This window comes from Canis lupus, chromosome 1 (assembly GCF_048164855.1).
Source record: "Canis lupus baileyi chromosome 1, mCanLup2.hap1, whole genome shotgun sequence".
NCBI classification, from domain to species: domain Eukaryota; kingdom Metazoa; phylum Chordata; class Mammalia; order Carnivora; family Canidae; genus Canis; species Canis lupus.
This window is the reverse complement of record NC_132838.1, coordinates 37,597,367-37,609,385: the sequence shown is the minus strand read 5'-3', so window position 1 is coordinate 37,609,385 and position 12,019 is coordinate 37,597,367. Positions and strand designations below refer to the sequence as shown.

Genomic DNA, 12,019 nt, shown 5'->3' with positions numbered 1-12,019 from the left:
AGATCAAAGGAGGTGAATTATATATAGATTCCTTAGAATTTGATGAGGTTAAATTTTCAGGTATAGCATGGAGTCAGTTTTCATCAATATGCCCTATATTTTTGGAAAAAAATTGTATTCTACCATTAATGGATATAAAGTTTTATATATCTTCATTAGATCAATATTGGTAATTATGCTTTTTAAACTTCTACAGCCTTCTCTTAATTAACTCTATGCTAATGAGAGAAATCTGGTAAAATTTTGTACCATGATACTATTCTCCATGTAGATTTCTTGAAATTTTTATATAGTTTAAGGAAATTTCATTAAATGTATATTTTATGTACATAGTTTGATGCTATTGTATCTCACAGGTGAATTGAACCTTTTATCAGGACATAATAACCAACATTTCTAAAAAGGTTTTGATTGGTTTCTTTACTTGTTTCAATCTTAAAGCCCTTTGCCTTATATCAACTTTTCTTTGGTAGTATTTGCTTGTTTTATGTTTTTCATCATTTGCTTTTAGTATTTTGGTGTCCTTACATTTTACATATTTTCCCTTGTAGACAATATAACTGGAGTTTTTCTTAATCTAGTTTGAAACCTTTCAAGTTCTTTATAATGATTACTTTTGTCTTTGGATTTACTTATTTCTACCTGTAGTTATTATTGTTTTTAAAGATTATATTTATTTGACACAGAGAACACAAGCAGGGAGAGTAGCAGAGAGAGAGTGAGAAGCAGACTCCCCACTGAGAAGGGAGTCTGATGTGGGACTTGATCTCAGGACCCAAAGATCATGACCTAAGTAGAAGGAAGATGCTTAACAGACTGAGCCACCCAGGTGTCCCTATTATTATTATTTTTACTTTTCCTTCTTCTTCCTCTTTTCTAACTTTTTTTTCATATTCTCCTTCAATTATTTTTTTTTGTAAATGATTTGATAGTAATATACTCTGTGTCTTGTTACTCTAGTTAATTAAAAAATTTAGGTTATTCATTTTTTTAATCCTCCCACATATTAAAAGCAATTTAGAATTTTTTGTTCTAGACATCCACCACCAACTTATAAGCTGCTTTTGCCCAGTAATTTAGTTCCACCTATTGGCCCCACGAATGAGACATGATCATTAGAATTTGTCAGCTTTTTCTTTTTTTTAATTTTTATTTATTTATGATAGTCATACAGAGAGAGAGAGAGAGAGAGAGGCAGAGACACAGGCAGAGGGAGAAGCAGGCTCCATGCACCGGGAGCCCGATGTGGGATTCGATCCTGGGTCTCCAGGATCGGGCCCTGGGCCAAAGGCAGGCGCTAAACCGCTGCGCCACCCAGGGATCCCGAATTTGTCAGCTTTACCCACTTATTTACCCAGTGTCACTGCACACTATTCCTCTCATATGTGCCATCTAGCCACTCTTTTGTGGCTTTCTTTCTCTTTCTCTCTGCTACCTAAAATGTATCCTTACTTATTCCTCTTGTGAAGGTATTCCATAGTTAAGCCTCTGAAATGTCTTTATATTACTCTCATTCTTTGTAACATAGTTCCTCTAGGTTTACAATTGTAGATTCACAATTATTTTCTCCCCACGCATCGAATATGTATTTCCCTTCATTTCTGGTTCCATTATGATTTTTTGAGAAGTCAACTGTTTCACTGTCATTCTGCTAGCAACGTGTCTTTCTTTCACCTGCTTTTAAGATCTTTCTTTACTGTCCTGCAGTTTGTTTTGGTGAGGCTAGAAATGGATTTGTATTTATTTATATTCTTGGGTTTTCTTTTTTAAATTTATGTACGTGATGATTATTTCTTTTAATATTTTATATGTCCTATTATCTACATCACTCCCTCTGGGATACTGATTACATGTATGTTAATACTTATTGAATTTTGTATGTCTTTTAATCTTTTTATCTCCTTGTCTTTCTAGATATATTCTAGATATTTTATTCATATCTGTTTTTAAACTCACATATTCTTTCCTCAAGCATATTTAATTGGCTGTTTAATTTTGTTTAATGCTTTATTTTAATATTTACTATTTTATTTCTTGAAGTCTTATTTAGCTTCTTTACATATTTGCTTATTCCCTGATCATATCTATAAATTTCTCTCTCTTTTTTTTCTCACTTGAAAATTTTATTGGTCAGGGAGAAAGGAAGTCAGGCAGCCCCCCAGCTTCCCGCCCAGGGTGCCACAAGCTCTCACTGCTTCCCATTGTCATTGATGGGGCGGTTCACGAGCTCGGGGGACACCAGGAATGCCTTGAGCTTGAGTCTGGTGCTGAGGCGTGCCACATAGGCCGAGAGTAGGGGGAAGGAGTCCAGGCAGCTGGGGGCCAGGACCTGGTGAATCAGCAGCAAGTCCAGCAGTTTGTAGCCCCCAAAGGAGATCTGGTTGCCCGTGATGAGGGCCTGGCCCCCCTCATTCTGGGACAGCAGCATTTCAAAAGGCTTCAGGTAACCTGGTAGTGCCTTCACATAATTTCTCAATAATTCTCTTCAATAATTTCTCTCTTATTAAACATTGCTATTAGATATTACATCTGATATTTTCAATAACCTGACTTAATATTGATATTTTTCCCCCTCTGTTGTCTGTTGTGTCTGCTAGTTCCCAGCTGTATTTCTTTATTTCTTTCCTGTTTCGTGAAATTGGATAGTGAGCTTCTCATTTTTCTTTGCGACCCCAGGTTGAAGTTGAAATCCTACAGAGATTTGCATTTATTTTGCTAGTTACTTGGTACCATTTTAAATTAAATTCTAGGAGGAGTTTTTGAGTCAGCCCAGTAGTGTAAATTCAGATCTTAGATGCACTACAAGGGCCAGTCTGGGATTACAAAAATTCAAAGAAGGCTTTTTTTTCCCTACACTTGGCCCTGGACCTGAGACAGGGAAATTTTCAGAATCCCTTTATGTGGCAAGATTTATTTTGTGTCTGATTCTACTTCTCACTTTTACTGTGAGTGTAGCCCTTTCAGGATCCATTCTTTTATCAGATTCTTTACCTTGGAAACATCCTAAGTTTTATCTGTTCTCTTCCACATCTTGTATTACCATGGAAGCTCAGAAACAGATGGGAGTCATTCTCTTCAAATTGAATGATGGAACAAAATACCCAGTAACACATGATAATGTACTTGATTCATCATTATTTTACTTTGTGTTAGCTAATGACCATGGAACCATATGCCAAGGGAAAAGTATTCATGAATTAAATACTTTTTGACCTGCTATCCCAAGATTGCCAGACTCTCAAATTGATGAGGAAAACACTAACAATGATAAAGTGAAAAAGAAAATTATTTCCTCAGGAAATCCTACCCATCTTAATCCAATCTTTGCACAGCTGCAATATATTTAAGGAGCACCAGGGAGAAATTATAGCAAGAGGGCTTAAAAAATTTTTTTTAACCACATAACATTGTATCTATTAGAGAAAAAAAGTAGAAAATTGTCTCTTTCAAAAACTTATAAGAATTTTTATTTTCTGAACGACAGGGAAGGGGATATTTATCTGGATGGAAGACTCCAAATGGTGACGATTTTCTTCTCTCCCACCTTCCTTCCTCAACCCACACCAAGGATTGATTGTAGGTAATATTTTTTTCTAAATGATCTGATACAAGTAACTTCAGAAAAATAACATTATGCTTCTCTGGGTAATAAATTGGATGTTGGGATAAATTGCGGGAAAATTTCATGAACAATTTTAGAGATACCACTTCAAAAGTAAGGGGTTTTGGAAAACTATTTAAAAAATAAATACAAGATTATGGTCCTTCAGCTATTTGTTACAATATACAAAATGCTTGGGAGTCCTGAGTACCTATTACCTGAAGCCAAAGAGTTCAATAAAAGCTCTGTATCATTTTGCAAATGAACAGGCAAAGAGGAATTTCACATATGCAGAGAAGACAGGTGTTTGGCTTGCAGAGCATCAGGAAATTTCCCATATCCCCAGATGGCTTCCTGTCCCCAGTATATACACACTCAGTGCTATTGGAAGGTATATTTTACTACTAAAGATCCACTTAAGATGTGTAATGCTTCTATAGAAATACTTTTAAATCCAAACACTCCTTGGAAGTATAAAATTATTTTTTTCGAGTTTTTCTTTAAATTCTAGTTAGTGAATATATAGTGTAATGTTGGATTCAAGAGTAGAATTTAGTGATTCATTACTTCCATATAACACCCAGTGCTCATCACAACTGCCCTCCTTCATACGCATCACCCATTCAGCCTATCCCCTACTCACCTCCCTCTATTAACCCTCAGTTTGTTTTAGAGTTGAGTCTCTTATGGTTTGCTTCCCTCTCTTTCTTTCCCCTTCTCCTATGTTCATCTGGCTTGTTTCTTAAATTCCTCATATGAGTAAAATCATATGGTATCTGTTTTTCTCTGGCTGACTTGTTTCACTTAGGATAATACATTCTAGCTCCATCCATGTTGGCACAAATGGCAAGATTTCATTCTTTTTGATGGCTGAGTAATATTTTGTTTATAAATATACCACATCTTTGTTCATCAGTTGGTGGACATTTGGACTCTTTCCATAATTACCTATTGTTGATAATACTGCTATAAACACTGGAGTGCACGTATGCTTTTGAATCAGTATTTTGTGACCTTTAGGTAAATACTTAGTAGTATAATTGCTGGATCGTAAGGTAGTTTTATTTTTTACTTTTAAAATAAATTTGATTTATTTATTTGAGAGAAATAGAGAGTGGTGGGAGGGGCAGAGGGAGAGAGAGAGAGATTCTCAAGTAGCCTCTGTGCTGAGCAGGTAGCCTTACTCAGGACTCAGTGTCACAACCCCTAGATCATGACCTGAGCCAAAACCCAGAGTCTGATGCTTAACTGCCTGCTGCCCAGGTGCTCCTATTCTTAACTTTTTGAGGAACCTCCATACTGTTTTCCAGGGTGGCTGCACCAGTTTGCATTCCCACCCATACTGTAAGAGGGTTCCCCTTTCTCCACATCTTTACCAACACCTGTTATTTCTGTGTTAATTTTAGCCATTCAGACTGGTGTGAGGTGCTGTCTCATTGTAGCTTTGATCTGTATTTTCCTGATGATGAGTATTGTTGAACATCTTTTTGTGTGTCTGTTAGCTCTCTGTATGTCTTCTTTCGGAAAATATCTATTCATGTCTTCTGCCCTTTTTTAAATTGGTTCATTTGGTTTTTTTTTGGATGTTGAATTTTATAAGTTCTTTATATATTTTAGACACTAACCCTTTATCAGATATGTCATTTGTAAATATCTTCTCCCATTCTGAAAGTTGCTTTTCAGTTTTGTTAATTGTTTTTCTCACTATGTAGAAGCTTTTTATTTTGATGAAGTCCCAATAGTTCATTTTTGCTTTTGTTTCCCTTGCCTCTGGAGACAAGTCTAGGAAGAAGTTGCTATGGCCAATGTCAAAGATGTTGTTGTCTGTGTTCTCCTGTAGGATTTTGATGGTTTCTTGTCTCACATTTATGTCTTTCATCCATCTTGAATTTATTTTTGTGTAAGGTGTAAGAAAGTGGTCCAGTTTTATTCTTCTGCATGTTGCTGTCCAGTTTTCCCAACACCATTTGTGGAAGAGCCTGTCTTGTTTCTGTTGGATATTCTTTCCTGCTTTGTCGAAGATTAGTTGAACACAGAGTTGAGGGTCCATTTCTAGTTTTTTTATTCTGTTCCATTGATCTATGTGTCTGTTTTTATGTCATTACCATACTCTCTTGATGACTATAGCTTTGTACTATAACATAGAGTTTGGAATTGTGATGCCTCCAGCTTTGCTTTTCTTTTTCAAGATTGTTTTGGCTATTTGGGGTCTTTTTTGATTCCATACAAATATTAGGATTGTTTGTTCCAGCTCTGTGAAGAATACTGGTGGTATTTTGATATGGATTGCATTAAATGTATAGATTGCTTTGGGTACTATGAACTTTTAAACAATATTTGTTCCTGCAGTCCATAAGCATGGAATGTTTTTTCCATTTCTTTGTGTCATCTTCAATTTCTTTTGTCAGCATTTTATAGTTTTCAGAGTACAGATCTTTTACCTTTTCAGTTAGTTTATTGCTAGGTATCTTATGGTTGTGGTCCAATTGTAAATGAGATCAATTCCTTGGTTTTTCTTTCTGCTGCTTCATTATTGGTGTATAGAAATGCAACAGATTTCTGTACATTGAGTTTATATCCTACAACTTTGCTGAATTCGTCTATCAGTTCTAGCAATTTTTTGGTGGGGTCTTTCGGATTTTCTACATAGAATATCATGTTATCTGTGAATAGTAAAAATTTGAGTTCTTCTTTGACAATTTGGATGCCTTTTATTTCTTTTTGTTGTCTGATTGCTAAGGCTAGACTTCCAGTATTATGTTAAATTCAATGCTGAGAGTAGACCTCCTGTCTTGTTGCTGACCATGGAGAAAAAACTCTCAATTTTTTTCCATTGAGGATAATATTAGCCATGGGTCCTTCATATATGGCCTTTATGATGTTGAGGTATGTTCCGTCTATTTCTACTTTGTTGAGGGTTTTTATCAAGAATGAGTGGTACATTTTGTCAGATGCATTTTCTGCATCTATTGAGAGGATCATTCTCATAACTTTTTTTTATGAATGTGATGTATCATGTTGATTGATTTGCAAATATTGAACCACCCTTGCAGCCTAGGAATAAATTCCACTTGATTGAGGTGAATAATTCTTTTAATATACTGTTGGATTTGATGTGCTGGCATTTTGTTGAGAATTTTTGCATCCATGTTCATCAGGGATATTGGCCTGTAATGCTGCTTTTTAGTGGGGTCTTTGTCTGGAATCAAGTAATGCTGGCCTCATAGAATGGGTTTGGAAGTTTTCCTTCCATGTCTATTTTTTGGAATGATTTGAGAAGAATAGATATTAACTTTTCTTTAAATGTTTATTAGAATTCCCCTGGGAAGCCATCTGGCCCTGGACTTCTTTTTGTTGGGAGATTTTTGATTACTGATTCAATTGCTTTGCTGGCTATGGTTTGTTCAAGTTTTTACTTCTTTCTGTTTCAGTTTTGGTAGGTTATATATGCATTTCTAGGAATTTATCCATTTCTTCTAGATTACCCAGTTTGTAGGCATATAACTTTTCAAAATATTCTCTTATAATTGTTTGTATTTCTGTGGTGTTCATTGTTATTTCTTCTCTCTCACTTGTGATTTTATTTATTTAAGTCTTTTCTCTTTTTGGTAAGTCTGGCTAGGGCTTTACCAATTTTATTAATTTTTTCAAACTAGCTCCTAGTTTCATTGATTTGTTCTACTGCTTTTTTTCTTTATATCATTTATTTTTCTCTAATCTTTATTATTATTATTTATTATTATGCTGGCTTTGGGCTTCATTTATTGTTCTTTTTCTATTGCTCACTTCAGCAGCATATATACTAAAATTGTTCCTTTTCTAGATCCTTTAGGTATAAGGTTAGGTTGTATATTTGAGACTTTTTCTGCTTCTTGTGGTAGGCTTGTATTGTTGCATATTTTTCTCTTATGACTGATTTCCTGTATCCCAATGGTTTTGGATGGCCATATTTTCATTTGTTTCCATGTTTTTTTTTTTTTTTATTTCTTTTTAAATTCCTGGCTAACCCATTCATTCTTTGGTAGGATGAGTAGTTTTTTGCCTCCATGTATTTGTGGTCTTTCCAAATTTTTTCTGGTGGTCGACCTCAAATTTCATAGTATTGTGGTGTGAAAATATGCATGGTATGATCTCAATCTTTAGTGCTGGTTGAGCCCTGATTTTTGACCCAATATGTGATCTAATTCTGGAGAATATTCCATATACACTCAAAAAAGAATGTGTATTCTGCTGCTTTAGGGTGAAATGTTCTGAATATATCTGTTAAGTCCAGTGTCATTCAAAACAATTGATTCTGATGCTTAATGATTTTCTGCTTAGATGATCTATTCACTGATGTAAGTCGGGTATTAAAATCTCCTACTGTTATTGTATTGTTATCAATAAGTTTCTTTATGTTTGTTATTAATTGATTTATATATTTGGTTGCTCCTAAGTTGCGGGCATTAAGTATTTGCAATTGTTAGGTCTTCTTGTGTGATATACCCCTCTATTATGACATAGTGCCCTTCTTCATCTCTTGTTACAGTCTTTATTTTAAAATCTAGTTTGTCTGTTATAAGTATAGCTACTCTGGCTTTCTTTTGACATCCATTAAGCATGATAAATGGTTCTCCATCCTCTCACTCTCAATCTGCAGGTGTCTTTATGTCTAAAATGAGTCTCTTGTAGGCAGCATATAGATGGCTCTCTCTCTCTCTTTCTCTCTCTTTAATACATTCTGATATCCTGTTTCTTTTGACTGGAGCACTTAGTCCATTTACATTCAGAGTGTAATATGGTAGATATTACATATTGATAGATATGAATTTGGTGCTATTGTATTATCTGTAAAGTGGTGTTTCTGGAGATTTTCCCTGTTCATTTCTAGGCTTTGTGCTTTTGGTCTTTTTTTCCCACTCAAAGAGTTCTCTTTAATATTTCTTCCTTCTGGTGTAGTGGTCACAAACTCTCTTAGTTTTTGTTTCTCTGGGAAACTCTTCTCTCCTTCTATTCTGAATGACATCCTTGCTGGATATTCTTTTTTTTTTTTTAAGGTTTTATTAATTTATTTAAGAGAGAGAGAGAGTGAGTGGAAGGGAGAGGGAGAGACAATCTGAAGCACACTCTGTACTGAGTGCAGAGCCCATGCAGGGCTCAATCCCACAACTGTGAGATCCTGACCTGAGCTGAAACCAAGAGTTAGATGCTTAACTGACTGAGCCACCCAGGCACTCAGGCACTTTGATAAAGTATTCTTAGCTGTGTATTTTTCCCATTCAGCAGACTGAATGTATTGTGCCACTCTTTTCTGGCCTGCCAAGTTTCTGTCAAAAGATCTACTGCTAACCTTATTTGTCTTCCTTTGTAGGTTAAGGATTTCTTTTCCCTTGCTGCTTTCAAGATTGTTTCATTCTCTGTATTTTGCAAATTTTACTGTGATATGTGCTTGGTGTTAGTCTGTTTTTGTTGATTTTGATGGGAGTTCTCTGTACCTCCTGGATTGGATGTCTGTTTCCTTCCCCAAATTAGGGAAGTTTTTAGCTATTATTTGCTCAAATAAACCTTCTGCCCCTTTACCCTTTTCTTTTCCTTCTGGGGTTCCTATGATACAGATGTTAGTATGCTTTACGGAGTTGCTGAATTCTCTAAGTCTACATTCCTGATCCAATATTTTTCTTTCCTTCTTTTTTTCAGCATTACTATTTTCCATAATGTTGTCTTCTACATCATTTATTCATTCCTCTACTTCTTTCATCCTCTGGTCATTATACCAGTCTGTTTTGCATCTCAGTTATAACAGTTTTTATTTTGGCCTGACTAGTGTTTAGGTCTTTTATCTCTGTGGTAAGGGGCTCCCTGATTGTTGTTTTAAATTCTAGTTCAGGCATATTACTTATATCTGTTTTTATTAGATACCTGGTTGTAACCTTTTGTCCTTTCTTTTGAGATGAATTCCTCCATCTTGGCATTTTGTCTTGGTCTCTGCCTGCTTTGTGTTAGGAAAGCCTGTCATGTTTCCTGCTCCTGAGAGTAATGGCTATATTAAGAAGAGATCATATATTGTCCAGGGCCTGACACTTCAGGAAGTGTCTCTGGTTATACTGTGTGCACTCTGCTGTTTTGTTTTGGCTGCTCTTTCCCTTAGTTCAGTCCTCTGCAGTGTTTCTCTTTGCGGGCAGTGGGGAGTGTTTGGACCTTGTCCACTGTGTGGAGTCTTAACTAGATGTGTTTTGGTCTGCTTGTTAGAAGAGGATAAATCCTATTTCCCCTAGAGCTAAAGCTTTGTAATATTCTATGGTCAATAGGCTTGGTGGGTGTGGGGGTTTATGCTGGTCTTCTGGGGGAGGGGTACACTGCTATTCTGACTCTCAGGCACACTTGCCCTAGTGAAGAAGCATGTGTATAGTGAATGGGGGCAGAGCTTGGTGTAAGCAGCTCATGCCTCCACTGCACTGCTTGCTGAAGTCAGTCTGTGCTGATGAGTGGGAGTAAAAATGGCCTCAGCTGGCACTCTCCTCCCCAGAGAGGGGAGTTCACACTGGTGCTGCTCAGAAAGCTCTCACAGAAGAGTGAACAATCTCTCCCCATTTGTCCTAGGTATTCCTCAGATCCCTGTGTCTTAGCTGTCTGCCCATCTGGTGGCACAGTGCTCCTATGTTTTATCAGCATGTTGACTAGGTTTTAAAACTCCAAATCTCAGGGACCTATCATGGCACAGACTCCATTTGATCCTCTGGGGGTGGGTCTTGCTGCACTGTGGCTGGTTCTGGTTTGTCCCAGAAGAGAGGTTGCACGAACATACAAAGGCTTACAGTTTATAGTAAAGTATAGCAAAAAGCTGGCATCCAGGTTTGCTGCCCTTAGCAGCTGCCTCTGCTTCTATGCTAATGAATGGGGCGGCTCAATGATGCCCATTGGCTCTTTTGTCCCTGGAGAGGCAGTGCTGCCACTGCCTAACATAGTCCTAGAAGGGATACTATGTCTCCCAGTGTGATTCAGGGAGTCCTCAGACCATGCTGTCTGCTCCTGGGCCTCTGCCCCGCCCTCTGTCCCCCCCCCCCCCCCCCCCCCCGCTTCTCCACAGAAGCCCACCAAGCTCTACCTAGCCATGGTGTGGACTTCTAAAACTGCAGACTTTGAGCTCCACTGCTTGTAAAAACCTGTAATTATCAGCCCCTCTTGTTTTCCCCATCAATGGTTTTGGGGAAGTGTTTTTCTTATGCAATTCCCTATGCCCTGCTGTCTCTCTCTGTCTTCTCTCACTCTCATCAGGGCTCCCTCTCCCTGCAGCACCAGAGATTCGTTTCTCTTCCAAATCATAGCTCCACTCCTCTTACCTTCCATGATGTGGCCTCTTTTCTCCTAGTTGTGCAGTTTGTTCTCTCAATCTTTAGATCGATTTCCTAGGTTTCAGAACAATTCGATATATATCTAGCTGTGTTCGATGAGGCAAGCATAAGGTCCTCCTACTTATTTCCTTTTTACAATTATTTTCACCAAAATATGGAGTTAGTCTCTTTTGGAAAATAGGGATGAGCATCTGAAATTTAGAAAGAAGCAGACAGATTTACAGCAGGCAGTGAGAAAACAGAACTGAAAAGGCCCCAGAAGATGCTCTGGTTAACACAAAGCACAGAGCAAGTAAAGAAAAGCACAGTGCTATGGAGTCTAAATGTACCTGTTAGGGGCCAATGAGCAGAGTTCAGGTGGGCCATGGTTGCATAAAGTAGTTCTGGTACCAGCAGTTGATGCCTGGATTTAAAGAGTGGGATTTAGAGAAATTCTCAATCCTGAGGGCATCAGGCAGGACTCTGTCAATGAGTTGGGCTGTTAATGAAAGGAGAAGACTAGAGAAGAACCAAGGATGAGCCTGACACAAGAAGCAGATTAAGAAGAAAATTTCAAATGAGAAAATAATAAATGGAGTTCTAAAGAAGTCTTTTGGCTTGTGGTTTTCTATGCTGACTTTTGGTCTCAGAAACCCTTTAATGCCTAAGAAATTACTGGCAGTCTCAAAAGTAGCATATTGTTTGTAGCAGTATATTTTCAATTGGGTACATAGAGGTCTATTCTTCAAAATGGGGGGAATATTATAGAAGCATTTTTAAATTACTATGCATATTCATATTTAATACAATACCAGAACTCAAGAAATGATAATTCTTTAAAACTTTGTTATAGTGCAGAATCTGAAACTGTATCAACAATGTTACCTTAAAATCCATTGGCCTATCTTGTACTTAAAATAGATGTTGTACCTATGCAGGATTTTGTGATATGGATTGGTCATTTCAAAATTATTAGTGCCCAAATAAGGCAGCTTTTTCTATGTTGATTAGTTTCATTACACAGTGTTAAAAAGATCACATGTGATAGGATTGCTGTTAATTTCATTAAAGAAGTTATGTATTTTAGATGCTAACAAAGCTACTGATG

General features: G+C 37.0%; 1 protein-coding gene across 4 annotated transcripts in view; it reads left to right on the top strand.

Annotated features, from left to right (window-relative positions):
• Positions 1-12,019, top strand: part of EPM2A (EPM2A glucan phosphatase, laforin) — a 298,299-nt gene that overhangs the window by 239,959 nt on the left and 46,321 nt on the right. For 2 of the 4 annotated variants that reach the window (XR_012031351.1, XR_012031341.1), the window contains one exon: positions 3,485-3,580. The exons of 1 other annotated variant lie outside the window; for it this stretch is intronic. The gene's annotated coding sequence lies outside the window, so the exon portion shown is untranslated. The remainder of the gene's footprint in view (positions 1-3,484; positions 3,581-12,019) is intronic. One more of the 4 variants, XR_012031344.1, reaches the window with a different exon arrangement.